The 18395-nt window shown below is 52.1% G+C and overlaps 1 protein-coding gene across 4 annotated transcripts in view; it reads left to right on the plus strand.

Moving 5' to 3' along the window:
- The window catches only part of sipa1l2 (signal induced proliferation associated 1 like 2), a 467180-nt gene that overhangs the window by 350869 nt on the left and 97916 nt on the right, over nt 1–18395 (plus strand). The window lies entirely within an intron of this gene.

The raw sequence follows: 18395 nt of genomic DNA on the forward strand, positions 1-18395 counted from the left end.
TCTTTCACTCTCACGATCACCATTTATCTCTCTCTCTATCTCAAACAATCGCTCTCTCACAATCTCAATCACTATCCTTCTCTCCTCCCCATCTCTCTCTCTATCTCTCTTCTCATTGGAGTGCATGCAGAGAGTGAGTCGGAAGCAGGAGTGTGTGTGTGTGTGAGAGAGAGAGAGAGAGAGAGAGAGAGAGAGAGAGAGAGAGAGAGAGAGAGAGAGAGAGAGAGAGAGAGAGAGAGAGAGAGAGAGAGAGAGAGAGAGAGTTGTTGAGTTTTTTTAGGTTATATTGTCTCACTATCACGTATAGGGGTGGTGGGATCGTTGAGGTTGGTTCTCTCTCGAGGGCGCAACCAGTGGGAGGGGCTGGTTGTCATGGCCACTCGTGGAGGTTTGGAGTTTGAAAAACGTATTCAGCGGCATGGGGTGAAGATTCCCGCTGAGGCAGGGTGTTCCGTGGAAGAACGTAGCTCAGCAGTGGGCGCTGTCATTGGGTATGAAATCAGCCTCAAGGATGAATAGCGCTGTAGTAATATTTGCATTGAAAAGGTGAATACTGTAACGGCCGTGTATTTCGTCCTCCTCCTCAGACGAGGAGAGGCGAGAAGGATCGGAGGACCAATGTACAGCGTGGTAAGTTTCCATGATTTAATATACACGAAAACAATATACAATTACAAAATAACAACACAAACTGACCGTCACAGTCCCGTGTGGCACAAACACTGACACAGAAAACAACCACCCACAAAATCCCAACACAAAACAAGCCACCTATATATGATTCTCAATCAGGGACAACGATTGACAGCTGCCTCTGATTGAGAACCATATTAGGCTGAACACAGAAACAGACAAACTAGACACACAACATAGAATGCCCACCCAGCTCATGTCCTGACCAACACTAAAACAAGCAAAACACATAAGCACTATGGTCAGGACGTGACAAATACGATAGTAGAGAGTGGTGTTGTGTTACAGTAGACACAGACGTCGGTATTTCCTCTTATGGATAGTTGAGAGTGGTGTTGTGTTACAGTAGACACAGACGTCGGTATTCCCTCTTATGGATAGTTGAGAGTGGTGTTACAGTAGACACAGACATTGGTATTCCCTCTTATGGATAGTTGAGAGTGGTGTTGTGTTACAGTAGACACAGACGTCGGTATTCCCTCTTATGGATAGTTGAGAGTGGTGTTGTGTTACAGGAGACACAGACATTGGTATTTCCTCTTATGGATAGTAGAGAGTGGTGTTACAGTAGACACAGACATTGGTATTCCCTCTTATGGATAGTAGAGAGTGGTGTTGTGTTACAGTAGACACAGACATTGGTATTTCCTCTTATGGATAGTTGAGAGTGGTGTTGTGTTACAGTAGACACAGACGTCGGTATTTCCTCTTATGGATAGTTGAGAGTGGTGTTGTGTTACAGGAGACACAGACATTGGTATTTCCTGCTATGAATCTGGAGTAGAAAGTTCTACTTTCTAAAGTACCAAAGTACCATCAACTGTTCGGGTTTTGGTCACTAGATGTCCCCATTGCACCTTTTTTGTACCTTTTGTTTTTCTTGCTCTATTATTGTTTGCACCTGTAGGTCATTCCCTTGTTAGTATTTAAACCCTGTGTGTTCCTCAGTTCCTTGCTCAGTGTTTGTAAGTTAGCACCCAGCCTCAGCCCAAGCCTTGTTCTTTACAGATATTTCTTTTATTGGATTTTCCAGAGGTTCTCTGGTTTAGTTCTTGTGTATATTTTGAGTAGTGTTTTGAGGTTTGTTTTTTCCCTGCTGTTTCTTACCACTTTGTGGAGTTTCTTTTGTATTTTGGAGGATTTCCATTTTTGTGCCTCTTGGCTTTATTTTTGGACATTGTGGATTTAGTTTCTTTGCCTGAAGATTTTGTTCTTTAATTAAACCACCATCTCTAGTACTGCTGTGTCTGCCTCGTCTTCTGGGTTCTGACGATTATTAGTGACTGTTTCTCGCACCGGGTCCTGACATCAGGGACAACTTGTTTCTACATTAGAGAAGGATATTTTTGGATGCAAATCTCCTTTGCTGAAACATGTCGTGTCTCATAGGAGACAAGAGCACATGATTTTCAAGAAGAATACTGACGAATTGAATTTAGCGTTCAGTTTTAAGGTTGAAGGTTTGATTATGTTCTACGCTTCTACTGAATCAATGACATTCTTTGGGTGTGGAAGAGCAGGGCATTTGGTGCGTAATTGTCCAGAGAACCCGGAAGGAGCGCTAGCTCTGGTGCAGCTAAAGCACCACTGAGAAGGGATGAACAGGCTGAGGGTTCAGGAGAAGGGATGAACAGGCTGAGGGTTCAGGAGAAGGGATGAACAGGCTGAGGGTTCAGGAGAAGGGATGACCAGGCTGAGGGTTCAGGAGAAGGGATGAACAGGCCGAGGGTTCAGGAGAAGGGATGAACAGGCTGAGGGTTCAGGAGAAGGGATGAACAGGCTGAGGGTTCAGGAGAAGGGATGAACAGGCTGAGGGTTCAGGAGAAGGGATGAACAGTCTGAGGTTTCAGGAGAAGGGATTAACAGGCTGAAGGTTCAGGAGAAGGGATGAACAGGCTGAGGGTTCAGGAGAAGGGATGAACAGGCTGAGGGTTCAGGAGAAGGGATGAACAGGCCGAGGGTTCAGGAGAAGGGATGAACAGGCTGAGGGTTCAGGAGAAGGGATGAACAGGCTGAGGGTTCAGGAGAAGGGATGAACAGGCTGATTGTTCAGGAGAAGGGATGAAAAGGCTGAGGGTTCAGGAGAAGGGATGAACAGGCTGATGGTTCAGGAGAAGGGATGAACAGGCTGAGGGTTCAGGAGAAGAGATGAACAGGCTGAGAGTTCAGGAGAAGGGATGAACAGACTGAGGGTTCAGGAGAAGAGATGAACAGGCTGAGGGTTCAGGAGAAGGGATGAACAGGTTGAGGGTTCAGGAGAAGAGATGAACAGGCTGAGGGTTCAGGAGAAGGGATGAACAGGCTGAGGGTTCAGGAGAAGAGATGAACAGGCTGAGGGTTCAGGAGAAGGGATGAACAGAATGATGGTTCAGGAGAAGGGATGAACAGGCTGAGGGTTCAGGAGAAGGGATGAACAGGCTGAGGGTTCAGGAGAAGGGATGACCAGGCTGAGGGTTCAGGAGAAGGGATGAACAGGCCGAGGGTTCAGGAGAAGGGATGAACAGGCTGAGGGTTCAGGAGAAGGGATGAACAGGCTGAGGGTTCAGGAGAAGGGATGAACAGGCTGAGGGTTCAGGAGAAGGGATGAACAGTCTGAGGTTTCAGGAGAAGGGATTAACAGGCTGAAGGTTCAGGAGAAGGGATGAACAGGCTGAGGGTTCAGGAGAAGGGATGAACAGAATGATGGTTCAGGAGAAGGGATGAACAGGCTGAGGGTTCAGGAGAAGGGATGAACAGGCTGAGGGTTCAGGAGAAGAGATGAACAGGCTGAGGGTTCAGGAGAAGGGATGAACAGGCTGAGGGTTCAGGAGAAGAGATGAACAGGCTGAGGGTTCAGGAGAAGAGATGAACAGGCTGAGGGTTCAGGAGAAGGGATGAACAGGCTGAGGGTTCAGGAGAAGGGATGAACAGGCTGAGGGTTCAGGAGAAGAGATGAACAGGCTGAGGGTTCAGGAGAAGGGATGAACAGGCTGAGGGTTCAGGAGAAGGGATGAACAGAATGATGGTTCAGGAGAAGGGATGAACAGGCTGAGGGTTCAGGAGAAGGGATGAACAGGCTGAGGGTTCAGGAGAAGGGATGAACAGGCTGAGGGTTCAGGGGAAGGGATGAACAGGCTGAGGGTTCAGGAGAAGGGATGAAAAGGCTGAGGGTTCAGGAGAAGGGATGAACAGGCTGAGGGTTCAGGAGAAGGGATGAACAGGCTGAAGGTTCAGGAGAAGAGATGAACAGGCTGAGAGTTCAGGAGAAGGGATGAACAGGCTGAGGGTTCAGGAGAAGAGATGAACAGGCTGAGGGTTCAGGAGAAGGGATGAACAGGTTGAGGGTTCAGGAGAAGAGATGAACAGGCTGAGGGTTCAGGAGAAGGGATGAACAGGCTGAGGGTTCATGAGAAGGGATGAACAGGCCGAGGGTTCAGGAGAAGGGATGAACAGGCTGAGGGTTCAGGAGAAGGGATGAAAAGGCTGAGGGTTCAGGAGAAGGGATGAACAGGCTGATGGTTCAGGAGAAGGGATGAACAGGCTGAGGGTTCAGGAGAAGGGATGAACAGGCTGAGGGTTCAGGAGAAGGGATGAACAGAATGATGGTTCAGGAGAAGGGATGACCAGGCTGAGGGTTCAGGAGAAGGTTTGAACAGGCTGAGGGTTCAGGAGAAGGGATGAACAGGCGGAGGGTTCAGGAGAAGGGATGAACAGGCTGAGGGTTCAGGAGAAGGGATGAACAGGCTGAGGGTTCAGGAGAAGAGATGAACAGGCTGAGGGTTCAGGAGAAGGTTTGAACAGGCTGAGGGTTCAGGAGAAGGGATGAACAGGCGGAGGGTTCAGGAGAAGGGATGAACAGGTTGAGGGTTCAGGAGAAGAGATGAACAGGCTGAGGGTTCAGGAGAAGGGATGAACAGGCTGAGGGTTCAGGAGAAGAGATGAACAGGCTGAGGGTTCAGGAGAAGAGATGAACAGGCTGAGGGTTCAGGAGAAGGGATGAACAGGCCGAGGGTTCAGGAGAAGGGATGAACAGAATGATGGTTCAGGAGAAGGGATGAACAGGCTGAGGGTTCAGGAGAAGGGATGAACAGGCTGATGGTTCAGGAGAAGGGATGAACAGGCTGAGGGTTCAGGAGAAGGGATGAACAGAATGATGGTTCAGGAGAAGGGATGAACAGGCTGAGGGTTCAGGAGAAGGGATGAACAGGCTGAGGGTTCAGGAGAAGAGATGAACAGGCTGAGGGTTCAGGAGAAGGGATGAACAGGCTGAGGGTTCAGGAGAAGAGATGAACAGGCTGAGGGTTCAGGAGAAGAGATGAACAGGCTGAGGGTTCAGGAGAAGGGATGAACAGGCTGAGGGTTCAGGAGAAGGGATGAACAGGCTGAGGGTTCAGGAGAAGAGATGAACAGGCTGAGGGTTCAGGAGAAGGGATGAACAGGCTGAGGGTTCAGGAGAAGGGATGAACAGAATGATGGTTCAGGAGAAGGGATGAACAGGCTGAGGGTTCAGGAGAAGGGATGAACAGGCTGAGGGTTCAGGAGAAGGGATGAACAGGCTGAGGGTTCAGGGGAAGGGATGAACAGGCTGAGGGTTCAGGAGAAGGGATGAAAAGGCTGAGGGTTCAGGAGAAGGGATGAACAGGCTGAGGGTTCAGGAGAAGGGATGAACAGGCTGAGGGTTCAGGAGAAGAGATGAACAGGCTGAGAGTTCAGGAGAAGGGATGAACAGGCTGAGGGTTCAGGAGAAGAGATGAACAGGCTGAGGGTTCAGGAGAAGGGATGAACAGGTTGAGGGTTCAGGAGAAGAGATGAACAGGCTGAGGGTTCAGGAGAAGGGATGAACAGGCTGAGGGTTCATGAGAAGGGATGAACAGGCCGAGGGTTCAGGAGAAGGGATGAACAGGCTGAGGGTTCAGGAGAAGGGATGAAAAGGCTGAGGGTTCAGGAGAAGGGATGAACAGGCTGATGGTTCAGGAGAAGGGATGAACAGGCTGAGGGTTCAGGAGAAGGGATGAACAGGCTGAGGGTTCAGGAGAAGGGATGAACAGAATGATGGTTCAGGAGAAGGGATGACCAGGCTGAGGGTTCAGGAGAAGGTTTGAACAGGCTGAGGGTTCAGGAGAAGGGATGAACAGGCGGAGGGTTCAGGAGAAGGGATGAACAGGCTGAGGGTTCAGGAGAAGGGATGAACAGGCTGAGGGTTCAGGAGAAGAGATGAACAGGCTGAGGGTTCAGGAGAAGGGATGAACAGGCTGAGGGTTCAGGAGAAGGGATGAACAGAATGATGGTTCAGGAGAAGGGATGAACAGGCTGAGAGTTCAGGAGAAGGGATGAACAGGCTGATGGTTCAGGAGAAGGGATGAACAGGCTGAGGGTTCAGGAGAAGGGATGAACAGAATGATGGTTCAGGAGAAGGGATGAACAGGCTGAGGGTTCAGGAGAAGAGATGAACAGGCTGAGGGTTCAGGAGAAGGGATGACCAGGCTGAGAGTTCAGGAGAAGGGATGAACAGGCTGAGGGTTCAGGAGAAGAGATGAACAGGCTGAGGGTTCAGGAGAAGGGATGAACAGGTTGAGGGTTCAGGAGAAGAGATGAACAGGCTGAGGGTTCAGGAGAAGGGATGAACAGAATGATGGTTCAGGAGAAGGGATGACCAGGCTGAGGGTTCAGGAGAAGGGATGAACAGGCTGAGGGTTCAGGAGAAGGGATGAACAGGCGGAGGGTTCAGGAGAAGGGATGAACAGGCTGAGGGTTCAGGAGAAGGGATGAACAGGCTGAGGGTTCAGGAGAAGGGATGAACAGGCTGAGGGTTCAGGAGAAGGGATGAACAGGCTGAGGGTTCAGGAGAAGGGATGAACTGGCGGAGGGTTCAGGAGAAGGGATGAACAGGCTGAGGGTTCAGGAGAAGGGATGAACAGGCTGAGGGTTCAGGAGAAGGGATGAACAGGCTGAGGGTTCAGGAGAAGGGATGAACAGGCTGAGGGTTCAGGAGAAGGGATGAACAGGCTGAGGGTTCAGGAGAAGGGATGAACAGGCTGAGGGTTCAGGAGAAGGGATGAACAGAATGATGGTTCAGGAGAAGGGATGAACAGGCTGAGGGTTCAGGAGAAGAGATGAACAGGCTGAGGGTTCAGGAGAAGGGATGAACAGGCTGAGGGTTCAGGAGAAGAGATGAACAGGCTGAGGGTTCAGGAGAAGAGATGAACAGGCTGAGGGTTCAGGAGAAGGGATGAACAGGCTGAGGGTTCAGGAGAAGGGATGAACAGGCTGAGGGTTCAGGAGAAGAGATGAACAGGCTGAGGGTTCAGGAGAAGGGATGAACAGGCTGAGGGTTCAGGAGAAGGGATGAACAGAATGATGGTTCAGGAGAAGGGATGAACAGGCTGAGGGTTCAGGAGAAGGGATGAACAGGCTGAGGGTTCAGGAGAAGGGATGAACAGGCTGAGGGTTCAGGAGAAGGGATGAACAGAATGATGGTTCAGGAGAAGGGATGAACAGGCTGAGGGTTCAGGAGAAGAGATGAACAGGCTGAGGGTTCAGGAGAAGGGATGAACAGGCTGAGGGTTCAGGAGAAGAGATGAACAGGCTGAGGGTTCAGGAGAAGAGATGAACAGGCTGAGGGTTCAGGAGAAGGGATGAACAGGCTGAGGGTTCAGGAGAAGGGATGAACAGGCTGAGGGTTCAGGAGAAGAGATGAACAGGCTGAGGGTTCAGGAGAAGGGATGAACAGGCTGAGGGTTCAGGAGAAGGGATGAACAGAATGATGGTTCAGGAGAAGGGATGAACAGGCTGAGGGTTCAGGAGAAGGGATGAACAGGCTGAGGGTTCAGGAGAAGGGATGAACAGGCTGAGGGTTCAGGAGAAGGGATGAACAGGCTGAGGGTTCAGGAGAAGGGATGAACAGGCTGAGGGTTCAGGAGAAGGGATGAAAAGGCTGAGGGTTCAGGAGAAGGGATGAACAGGCTGATGGTTCAGGAGAAGGGATGAACAGGCTGAGGGTTCAGGAGAAGAGATGAACAGGCTGAGAGTTCAGGAGAAGGGATGAACAGGCTGAGGGTTCAGGAGAAGAGATGAACAGGCTGAGGGTTCAGGAGAAGGGATGAACAGGTTGAGGGTTCAGGAGAAGAGATGAACAGGCTGAGGGTTCAGGAGAAGGGATGAACAGGCTGAGGGTTCAGGAGAAGGGATGACCAGGCTGAGAGTTCAGGAGAAGGGATGAACAGGCTGAGGGTTCAGGAGAAGGGATGAACAGAATGATGGTTCAGGAGAAGGGATGACCAGGCTGAGGGTTCAGGAGAAGGGATGACCAGGCTGAGGGTTCAGGAGAAGGGATGAACAGGCTGAGGGTTCAGGAGAAGGGATGAACAGGCTGAGGGTTCAGGAGAAGGGATGAACAGGCTGAGGGTTCAGGAGAAGGGATGAACAGGCTGAGGGTTCAGGAGAAGGGATGAACAGGCTGAGGGTTCAGGAGAAGGGATGAACAGGCTGAGGGTTCAGGAGAAGGGATGAACAGGCTGAGGGTTCAGGAGAAGGGATGAACAGGCTGAGGGTTCAGGAGAAGGGATGAACAGGCTGAGGGTTCAGGAGAAGGGATGAACAGGCTGAGGGTTCAGGAGAAGGGATGTACAGGCTGAGGGTTCAGGAGAAGGGATGAACAGGCTGAGGGTTCAGGAGAAGGGATGAACAGGCTGAGGGTTCAGGAGAAGGGATGAACAGGCTGAGGGTTCAGGAGAAGGGATGAACAGGCTGAGGGTTCAGGAGAAGGGATGAACAGGCTGAGGGTTCAGGAGAAGAGATGAACAGGCTGAGAGTTCAGGAGAAGGGATGAACAGGCTGAGGGTTCAGGAGAAGAGATGAACAGGCTGAGGGTTCAGGAGAAGGGATGAACAGGTTGAGGGTTCAGGAGAAGAGATGAACAGGCTGAGGGTTCAGGAGAAGGGATGAACAGGCTGAGGGTTCAGGAGAAGGGATGACCAGGCTGAGAGTTCAGGAGAAGGGATGAACAGGCTGAGGGTTCAGGAGAAGAGATGAACAGGCTGAGGGTTCAGGAGAAGGGATGAACAGGTTGAGGGTTCAGGAGAAGAGATGAACAGGCTGAGGGTTCAGGAGAAGGGATGAACAGAATGATGGTTCAGGAGAAGGGATGACCAGGCTGAGGGTTCAGGAGAAGGGATGAACAGGCTGAGGGTTCAGGAGAAGGGATGAACAGAATGATGGTTCAGGAGAAGGGATGAACAGGCTGAGGGTTCAGGAGAAGGGATGAACAGGCTGATGGTTCAGGAGAAGGGATGAACAGGCTGAGGGTTCAGGAGAAGGGATGAACAGGCTGAGGGTTCAGGAGAAGAGATGAACAGGCTGAGAGTTCAGGAGAAGGGATGAACAGGCTGAGGGTTCAGGAGAAGAGATGAACAGGCTGAGGGTTCAGGAGAAGGGATGAACAGGTTGAGGGTTCAGGAGAAGAGATGAACAGGCTGAGGGTTCAGGAGAAGGGATGAACAGGCTGAGGGTCCAGGAGAAGGGATGACCAGGCTGAGAGTTCAGGAGAAGGGATGAACAGGCTGAGGGTTCAGGAGAAGAGATGAACAGGCTGAGGGTTCAGGAGAAGGGATGAACAGGTTGAGGGTTCAGGAGAAGAGATGAACAGGCTGAGGGTTCAGGAGAAGGGATGAACAGAATGATGGTTCAGGAGAAGGGATGACCAGGCTGAGGGTTCAGGAGAAGGGATGAACAGGCTGAGGGTTCAGGAGAAGGGATGAACAGGCGGAGGGTTCAGGAGAAGGGATGAACAGGCTGAGGGTTCAGGAGAAGGGATGAACAGGCTGAGGGTTCAGGAGAAGGGATGAACAGGCTGAGGGTTCAGGAGAAGGGATGAACAGGCTGAGGGTTCAGGAGAAGGGATGAACAGGCTGAGGGTTCAGGAGAAGGGATGAACAGGCTGAGGGTTCAGGAGAAGGGATGAACAGGCTGAGGGTTCAGGAGAAGGGATGAACAGAATGATGGTTCAGGAGAAGAGATGAACAGGCTGAGGGTTCAGGAGAAGAGATGAACAGGCTGAGAGTTCAGGAGAAGGGATGAACAGGCTGAGGGTTCAGGAGAAGAGATGAACAGGCTGAGGGTTCAGGAGAAGGGATGAACAGGTTGAGGGTTCAGGAGAAGAGATGAACAGGCTGAGGGTTCAGGAGAAGGGATGAACAGGCTGGGGGTTCAGGAGAAGGGATGACCAGGCTGAGAGTTCAGGAGAAGGGATGAACAGGCTGAGGGTTCAGGAGAAGAGATGAACAGGCTGAGGGTTCAGGAGAAGAGATGAACAGGCTGAGGGTTCAGGAGAAGGGATGAACAGAATGATGGTTCAGGAGAAGGGATGACCAGGCTGAGGGTTCAGGAGAAGGGATGAACAGAATGATGGTTCAGGAGAAGGGATGACCAGGCTGAGGGTTCAGGAGAAGGGATGAACAGGCTGAGGGTTCAGGAGAAGGGATGAACAGGCTGAGGGTTCAGGAGAAGGGATGAACAGGCTGAGGGTTCAGGAGAAGGGATGAACAGGCTGAGGGTTCAGGAGAAGGGATGAACAGGCTGAGGGTTCAGGAGAAGGGATGAACAGGCTGAGGGTTCAGGAGAAGGGATGAACAGGCTGAGGGTTCAGGAGAAGGGATGAACAGGCTGAGGGTTCAGGAGAAGGGATGAACAGGCTGAGGGTTCAGGAGAAGGGATGAACAGGCTGAGGGTTCAGGAGAAGGGATGAACAGGCTGAGGGTTCAGGAGAAGGGATGAACAGGCTGAGGGTTCAGGAGAAGGGATGAACAGGCTGAGGGTTCAGGAGAAGAGATGAACAGGCTGAGAGTTCAGGAGAAGGGATGAACAGGCTGAGGGTTCAGGAGAAGAGATGAACAGGCTGAGGGTTCAGGAGAAGGGATGAACAGGTTGAGGGTTCAGGAGAAGAGATGAACAGGCTGAGGGTTCAGGAGAAGGGATGAACAGGCTGAGGGTTCAGGAGAAGGGATGACCAGGCTGAGAGTTCAGGAGAAGGGATGAACAGGCTGAGGGTTCAGGAGAAGAGATGAACAGGCTGAGGGTTCAGGAGAAGGGATGAACAGGTTGAGGGTTCAGGAGAAGAGATGAACAGGCTGAGGGTTCAGGAGAAGGGATGAACAGAATGATGGTTCAGGAGAAGGGATGACCAGGCTGAGGGTTCAGGAGAAGGGATGAACAGGCTGAGGGTTCAGGAGAAGGGATGAACAGAATGATGGTTCAGGAGAAGGGATGAACAGGCTGAGGGTTCAGGAGAAGGGATGAACAGGCTGATGGTTCAGGAGAAGGGATGAACAGGCTGAGGGTTCAGGAGAAGGGATGAACAGGCTGAGGGTTCAGGAGAAGAGATGAACAGGCTGAGAGTTCAGGAGAAGGGATGAACAGGCTGAGGGTTCAGGAGAAGAGATGAACAGGCTGAGGGTTCAGGAGAAGGGATGAACAGGTTGAGGGTTCAGGAGAAGAGATGAACAGGCTGAGGGTTCAGGAGAAGGGATGAACAGGCTGAGGGTCCAGGAGAAGGGATGACCAGGCTGAGAGTTCAGGAGAAGGGATGAACAGGCTGAGGGTTCAGGAGAAGAGATGAACAGGCTGAGGGTTCAGGAGAAGGGATGAACAGGTTGAGGGTTCAGGAGAAGAGATGAACAGGCTGAGGGTCCAGGAGAAGGGATGACCAGGCTGAGAGTTCAGGAGAAGGGATGAACAGGCTGAGGGTTCAGGAGAAGAGATGAACAGGCTGAGGGTTCAGGAGAAGGGATGAACAGGTTGAGGGTTCAGGAGAACAGATGAACAGGCTGAGGGTTCAGGAGAAGGGATGAACAGAATGATGGTTCAGGAGAAGGGATGACCAGGCTGAGGGTTCAGGAGAAGGGATGAACAGGCTGAGGGTTCAGGAGAAGGGATGAACAGAATGATGGTTCAGGAGAAGGGATGAACAGGCTGAGGGTTCAGGAGAAGGGATGAACAGGCTGATGGTTCAGGAGAAGGGATGAACAGGCTGAGGGTTCAGGAGAAGGGATGAACAGGCTGAGGGTTCAGGAGAAGAGATGAACAGGCTGAGAGTTCAGGAGAAGGGATGAACAGGCTGAGGGTTCAGGAGAAGAGATGAACAGGCTGAGGGTTCAGGAGAAGGGATGAACAGGTTGAGGGTTCAGGAGAAGAGATGAACAGGCTGAGGGTTCAGGAGAAGGGATGAACAGGCTGGGGGTTCAGGAGAAGGGATGACCAGGCTGAGAGTTCAGGAGAAGGGATGAACAGGCTGAGGGTTCAGGAGAAGAGATGAACAGGCTGAGGGTTCAGGAGAAGGGATGAACAGGTTGAGGGTTCAGGAGAAGAGATGAACAGGCTGAGGGTTCAGGAGAAGGGATGAACAGAATGATGGTTCAGGAGAAGGGATGACCAGGCTGAGGGTTCAGGAGAAGGGATGAACAGGCTGAGGGTTCAGGAGAAGGGATGAACAGAATGATGGTTCAGGAGAAGGGATGAACAGGCTGAGGGTTCAGGAGAAGGGATGAACAGGCTGATGGTTCAGGAGAAGGGATGAACAGGCTGAGGGTTCAGGAGAAGGGATGAACAGGCTGAGGGTTCAGGAGAAGAGATGAACAGGCTGAGGGTTCAGGAGAAGGGATGAACAGGCTGAGGGTCCAGGAGAAGGGATGACCAGGCTGAGAGTTCAGGAGAAGGGATGAACAGGCTGAGGGTTCAGGAGAAGAGATGAACAGGCTGAGGGTTCAGGAGAAGGGATGAACAGGTTGAGGGTTCAGGAGAAGAGATGAACAGGCTGAGGGTTCAGGAGAAGGGATGAACAGGCGGAGGGTTCAGGAGAAGGGATGAACAGGCTGAGGGTTCAGGAGAAGGGATGAACAGGCTGAGGGTTCAGGAGAAGGGATGAACAGGCTGAGGGTTCAGGAGAAGGGATGAACAGGCTGAGGGTTCAGGAGAAGGGATGAACAGGCTGAGGGTTCAGGAGAAGGGATGAACAGGCTGAGGGTTCAGGAGAAGGGATGAACAGGCTGAGGGTTCAGGAGAAGGGATGAACAGAATGATGGTTCAGGAGAAGAGATGAACAGGCTGAGGGTTCAGGAGAAGAGATGAACAGGCTGAGAGTTCAGGAGAAGGGATGAACAGGCTGAGGGTTCAGGAGAAGAGATGAACAGGCTGAGGGTTCAGGAGAAGGGATGAACAGGTTGAGGGTTCAGGAGAAGAGATGAACAGGCTGAGGGTTCAGGAGAAGGGATGAACAGGCTGGGGGTTCAGGAGAAGGGATGACCAGGCTGAGAGTTCAGGAGAAGGGATGAACAGGCTGAGGGTTCAGGAGAAGAGATGAACAGGCTGAGGGTTCAGGAGAAGAGATGAACAGGCTGAGGGTTCAGGAGAAGGGATGAACAGAATGATGGTTCAGGAGAAGGGATGACCAGGCTGAGGGTTCAGGAGAAGGGATGAACAGAATGATGGTTCAGGAGAAGGGATGACCAGGCTGAGGGTTCAGGAGAAGGGATGAACAGGCTGAGGGTTCAGGAGAAGGGATGAACAGGCTGAGGGTTCAGGAGAAGGGATGAACAGGCTGAGGGTTCAGGAGAAGGGATGAACAGGCTGAGGGTTCAGGAGAAGGGATGAACAGGCTGAGGGTTCAGGAGAAGGGATGAACAGGCTGAGGGTTCAGGAGAAGGGATGAACAGGCTGAGGGTTCAGGAGAAGGGATGAACAGGCTGAGGGTTCAGGAGAAGGGATGAACAGGCTGAGGGTTCAGGAGAAGGGATGAACAGGCTGAGGGTTCAGGAGAAGGGATGAACAGGCTGAGGGTTCAGGAGAAGGGATGAACAGGCTGAGGGTTCAGGAGAAGGGATGAACAGGCTGAGGGTTCAGGAGAAGAGATGAACAAGCTGAGAGTTCAGGAGAAGGGATGAACAGGCTGAGGGTTCAGGAGAAGAGATGAACAGGCTGAGGGTTCAGGAGAAGGGATGAACAGGTTGAGGGTTCAGGAGAAGAGATGAACAGGCTGAGGGTTCAGGAGAAGGGATGAACAGGCTGAGGGTTCAGGAGAAGGGATGACCAGGCTGAGAGTTCAGGAGAAGGGATGAACAGGCTGAGGGTTCAGGAGAAGAGATGAACAGGCTGAGGGTTCAGGAGAAGGGATGAACAGGTTGAGGGTTCAGGAGAAGAGATGAACAGGCTGAGGGTTCAGGAGAAGGGATGAACAGAATGATGGTTCAGGAGAAGGGATGACCAGGCTGAGGGTTCAGGAGAAGGGATGAACAGGCTGAGGGTTCAGGAGAAGGGATGAACAGAATGATGGTTCAGGAGAAGGGATGAACAGGCTGAGGGTTCAGGAGAAGGGATGAACAGGCTGATGGTTCAGGAGAAGGGATGAACAGGCTGAGGGTTCAGGAGAAGGGATGAACAGGCTGAGGGTTCAGGAGAAGAGATGAACAGGCTGAGAGTTCAGGAGAAGGGATGAACAGGCTGAGGGTTCAGGAGAAGAGATGAACAGGCTGAGGGTTCAGGAGAAGGGATGAACAGGTTGAGGGTTCAGGAGAAGAGATGAACAGGCTGAGGGTTCAGGAGAAGGGATGAACAGGCTGAGGGTCCAGGAGAAGGGATGACCAGGCTGAGAGTTCAGGAGAAGGGATGAACAGGCTGAGGGTTCAGGAGAAGAGATGAACAGGCTGAGGGTTCAGGAGAAGGGATGAACAGGTTGAGGGTTCAGGAGAAGAGATGAACAGGCTGAGGGTCCAGGAGAAGGGATGACCAGGCTGAGAGTTCAGGAGAAGGGATGAACAGGCTGAGGGTTCAGGAGAAGGGATGAACAGGTTGAGGGTTCAGGAGAAGGGATGAACAGGCTGAGGGTCCAGGAGAAGGGATGACCAGGCTGAGAGTTCAGGAGAAGGGATGAACAGGCTGAGGGTTCAGGAGAAGAGATGAACAGGCTGAGGGTTCAGGAGAAGGGATGAACAGGTTGAGGGTTCAGGAGAAGAGATGAACAGAATGAGGGTTCAGGAGAAGGGATGAACAGAATGATGGTTCAGGAGAAGGGATGACCAGGCTGAGGGTTCAGGAGAAGGGATGAACAGGCTGAGGGTTCAGGAGAAGGGATGAACAGGCGGAGGGTTCAGGAGAAGGGATGAACAGGCTGAGGGTTCAGGAGAAGGGATGAACAGGCTGAGGGTTCAGGAGAAGGGATGAACAGGCTGAGGGTTCAGGAGAAGGGATGAACAGGTTGAGGGTTCAGGAGAAGGGATGAACAGGCTGAGGGTCCAGGAGAAGGGATGACCAGGCTGAGAGTTCAGGAGAAGGGATGAACAGGCTGAGGGTTCAGGAGAAGAGATGAACAGGCTGAGGGTTCAGGAGAAGGGATGAACAGGTTGAGGGTTCAGGAGAAGAGATGAACAGAATGAGGGTTCAGGAGAAGGGATGAACAGAATGATGGTTCAGGAGAAGGGATGAACAGGCGGAGGGTTCAGGAGAAGGGATGAACAGGCTGAGGGTTCAGGAGAAGGGATGAACAGGCTGAGGGTTCAGGAGAAGGGATGAACAGGCTGAGGGTTCAGGAGAAGGGATGAACAGGCTGAGGGTTCAGGAGAAGGGATGAACAGGCTGAGGGTTCAGGAGAAGGGATGAACAGGCTGAGGGTTCAGGAGAAGGGATGAACAGGCTGAGGGTTCAGGAGAAGGGATGAACAGAATGATGGTTCAGGAGAAGAGATGAACAGGCTGAGGGTTCAGGAGAAGAGATGAACAGGCTGAGAGTTCAGGAGAAGGGGAAGGGATGAACAGGCTGAGGGTTCAGGAGAAGGGATGAACAGGCTGAGGGTTCAGGAGAAGGGATGAACAGGCTGAGGGTTCAGGAGAAGGGATGAACAGAATGATGGTTCAGGAGAAGAGATGAACAGGCTGAGGGTTCAGGAGAAGAGATGAACAGGCTGAGAGTTCAGGAGAAGGGATGAACAGGCTGAGGGTTCAGGAGAAGAGATGAACAGGCTGAGGGTTCAGGAGAAGGGATGAACAGGTTGAGGGTTCAGGAGAAGAGATGAACAGGCTGAGGGTTCAGGAGAAGGGATGAACAGGCTGGGGGTTCAGGAGAAGGGATGACCAGGCTCAGAGTTCAGGAGAAGGGATGAACAGGCTGAGGGTTCAGGAGAAGAGATGAACAGGCTGAGGGTTCAGGAGAAGAGATGAACAGGCTGAGGGTTCAGGAGAAGGGATGAACAGAATGATGGTTCAGGAGAAGGGATGACCAGGCTGAGGGTTCAGGAGAAGGGATGAACAGGCTGAGGGTTCAGGAGAAGGGATGAACAGGCGGAGGGTTCAGGAGAAGGGATGAACAGGCTGAGGGTTCAGGAGAAGGGATGAACAGGCTGAGGGTTCAGGAGAAGGGATGAACAGGATGAGGGTTCAGGAGAAGGGATGAACAGGCTGAGGGTTCAGGAGAAGGGATGAACAGGCTGAGGGTTCAGGAGAAGGGATGAACAGGCTGAGGGTTCAGGAGAAGGGATGAAAAGGCTGAGGGTTCAGGAGAAGGGATGAACAGGCTGATGGTTCAGGAGAAGGGATGAACAGGCTGAGGGTTCAGGAGAAGAGATGAACAGGCTGAGAGTTCAGGAGAAGGGATGAACAGGCTGAGGGTTCAGGAGAAGAGATGAACAGGCTGAGGGTTCAGGAGAAGGGATGAACAGGTTGAGGGTTCAGGAGAAGAGATGAACAGGCTGAGGGTTCAGGAGAAGGGATGAACAGGCTGAGGGTTCAGGAGAAGGGATGACCAGGCTGAGAGTTCAGGAGAAGGGATGAACAGGCTGAGGGTTCAGGAGAAGAGATGAACAGGCTGAGGGTTCAGGAGAAGGGATGAACAGGTTGAGGGTTCAGGAGAAGAGATGAACAGGCTGAGGGTTCAGGAGAAGGGATGAACAGAATGATGGTTCAGGAGAAGGGATGACCAGGCTGAGGGTTCAGGAGAAGGGATGAACAGGCTGAGGGTTCAGGAGAAGGGATGAACAGGCGGAGGGTTCAGGAGAAGGGATGAACAGGCTGAGGGTTCAGGAGAAGGGATGAACAGAATGATGGTTCAGGAGAAGGGATGAACAGGCTGAGGGTTCAGGAGAAGGGATGCACAGGCTGATGGTTCAGGAGAAGGGATGAACAGGCTGAGGGTTCAGGAGAAGGGATGAACAGGCTGAGGGTTCAGGAGAAGAGATGAACAGGCTGAGAGTTCAGGAGAAGGGATGAACAGGCTGAGGGTTCAGGAGAAGAGATGAACAGGCTGAGGGTTCAGGAGAAGGGATGAACAGGTTGAGGGTTCAGGAGAAGAGATGAACAGGCTGAGGGTTCAGGAGAAGGGATGAACAGGCTGAGGGTCCAGGAGAAGGGATGACCAGGCTGAGAGTTCAGGAGAAGGGATGAACAGGCTGAGGGTTCAGGAGAAGAGATGAACAGGCTGAGGGTTCAGGAGAAGGGATGAACAGGTTGAGGGTTCAGGAGAAGAGATGAACAGGCTGAGGGTCCAGGAGAAGGGATGACCAGGCTGAGAGTTCAGGAGAAGGGATGAACAGGCTGAGGGTTCAGGAGAAGGGATGAACAGGTTGAGGGTTCAGGAGAAGAGATGAACAGGCTGAGGGTCCAGGAGAAGGGATGACCAGGCTGAGAGTTCAGGAGAAGGGATGAACAGGCTGAGGGTTCAGGAGAAGGGATGAACAGGTTGAGGGTTCAGGAGAAGGGATGAACAGGCTGAGGGTCCAGGAGAAGGGATGACCAGGCTGAGAGTTCAGGAGAAGGGATGAACAGGCTGAGGGTTCAGGAGAAGAGATGAACAGGCTGAGGGTTCAGGAGAAGGGATGAACAGGTTGAGGGTTCAGGAGAAGAGATGAACAGAATGAGGGTTCAGGAGAAGGGATGAACAGAATGATGGTTCAGGAGAAGGGATGACCAGGCTGAGGGTTCAGGAGAAGGGATGAACAGGCTGAGGGTTCAGGAGAAGGGATGAACAGGCGGAGGGTTCAGGAGAAGGGATGAACAGGCTGAGGGTTCAGGAGAAGGGATGAACAGGCTGAGGGTTCAGGAGAAGGGATGAACAGGTTGAGGGTTCAGGAGAAGAGATGAACAGGCTGAGGGTTCAGGAGAAGGGATGAACAGGCTGAGGGTCCAGGAGAAGGGATGAACAGGCTGAGGGTTCAGGAGAAGAGATGAACAGGCTGAGGGTTCAGGAGAAGGGATGAACAGGTTGAGGGTTCAGGAGAAGAGATGAACAGGCTGAGGGTCCAGGAGAAGGGATGACCAGGCTGAGAGTTCAGGAGAAGGGATGAACAGGCTGAGGGTTCAGGAGAAGGGATGAACAGGTTGAGGGTTCAGGAGAAGAGATGAACAGGCTGAGGGTCCAGGAGAAGGGATGACCAGGCTGAGAGTTCAGGAGAAGGGATGAACAGGCTGAGGGTTCAGGAGAAGGGATGAACAGGTTGAGGGTTCAGGAGAAGGGATGAACAGGCTGAGGGTCCAGGAGAAGGGATGACCAGGCTGAGAGTTCAGGAGAAGGGATGAACAGGCTGAGGGTTCAGGAGAAGAGATGAACAGGCTGAGGGTTCAGGAGAAGGGATGAACAGGTTGAGGGTTCAGGAGAAGAGATGAACAGAATGAGGGTTCAGGAGAAGGGATGAACAGAATGATGGTTCAGGAGAAGGGATGACCAGGCTGAGGGTTCAGGAGAAGGGATGA

Source organism: Salvelinus alpinus, chromosome 3 (genome assembly GCF_045679555.1).
Source record: "Salvelinus alpinus chromosome 3, SLU_Salpinus.1, whole genome shotgun sequence".
Lineage (NCBI taxonomy): Eukaryota > Metazoa > Chordata > Actinopteri > Salmoniformes > Salmonidae > Salvelinus > Salvelinus alpinus.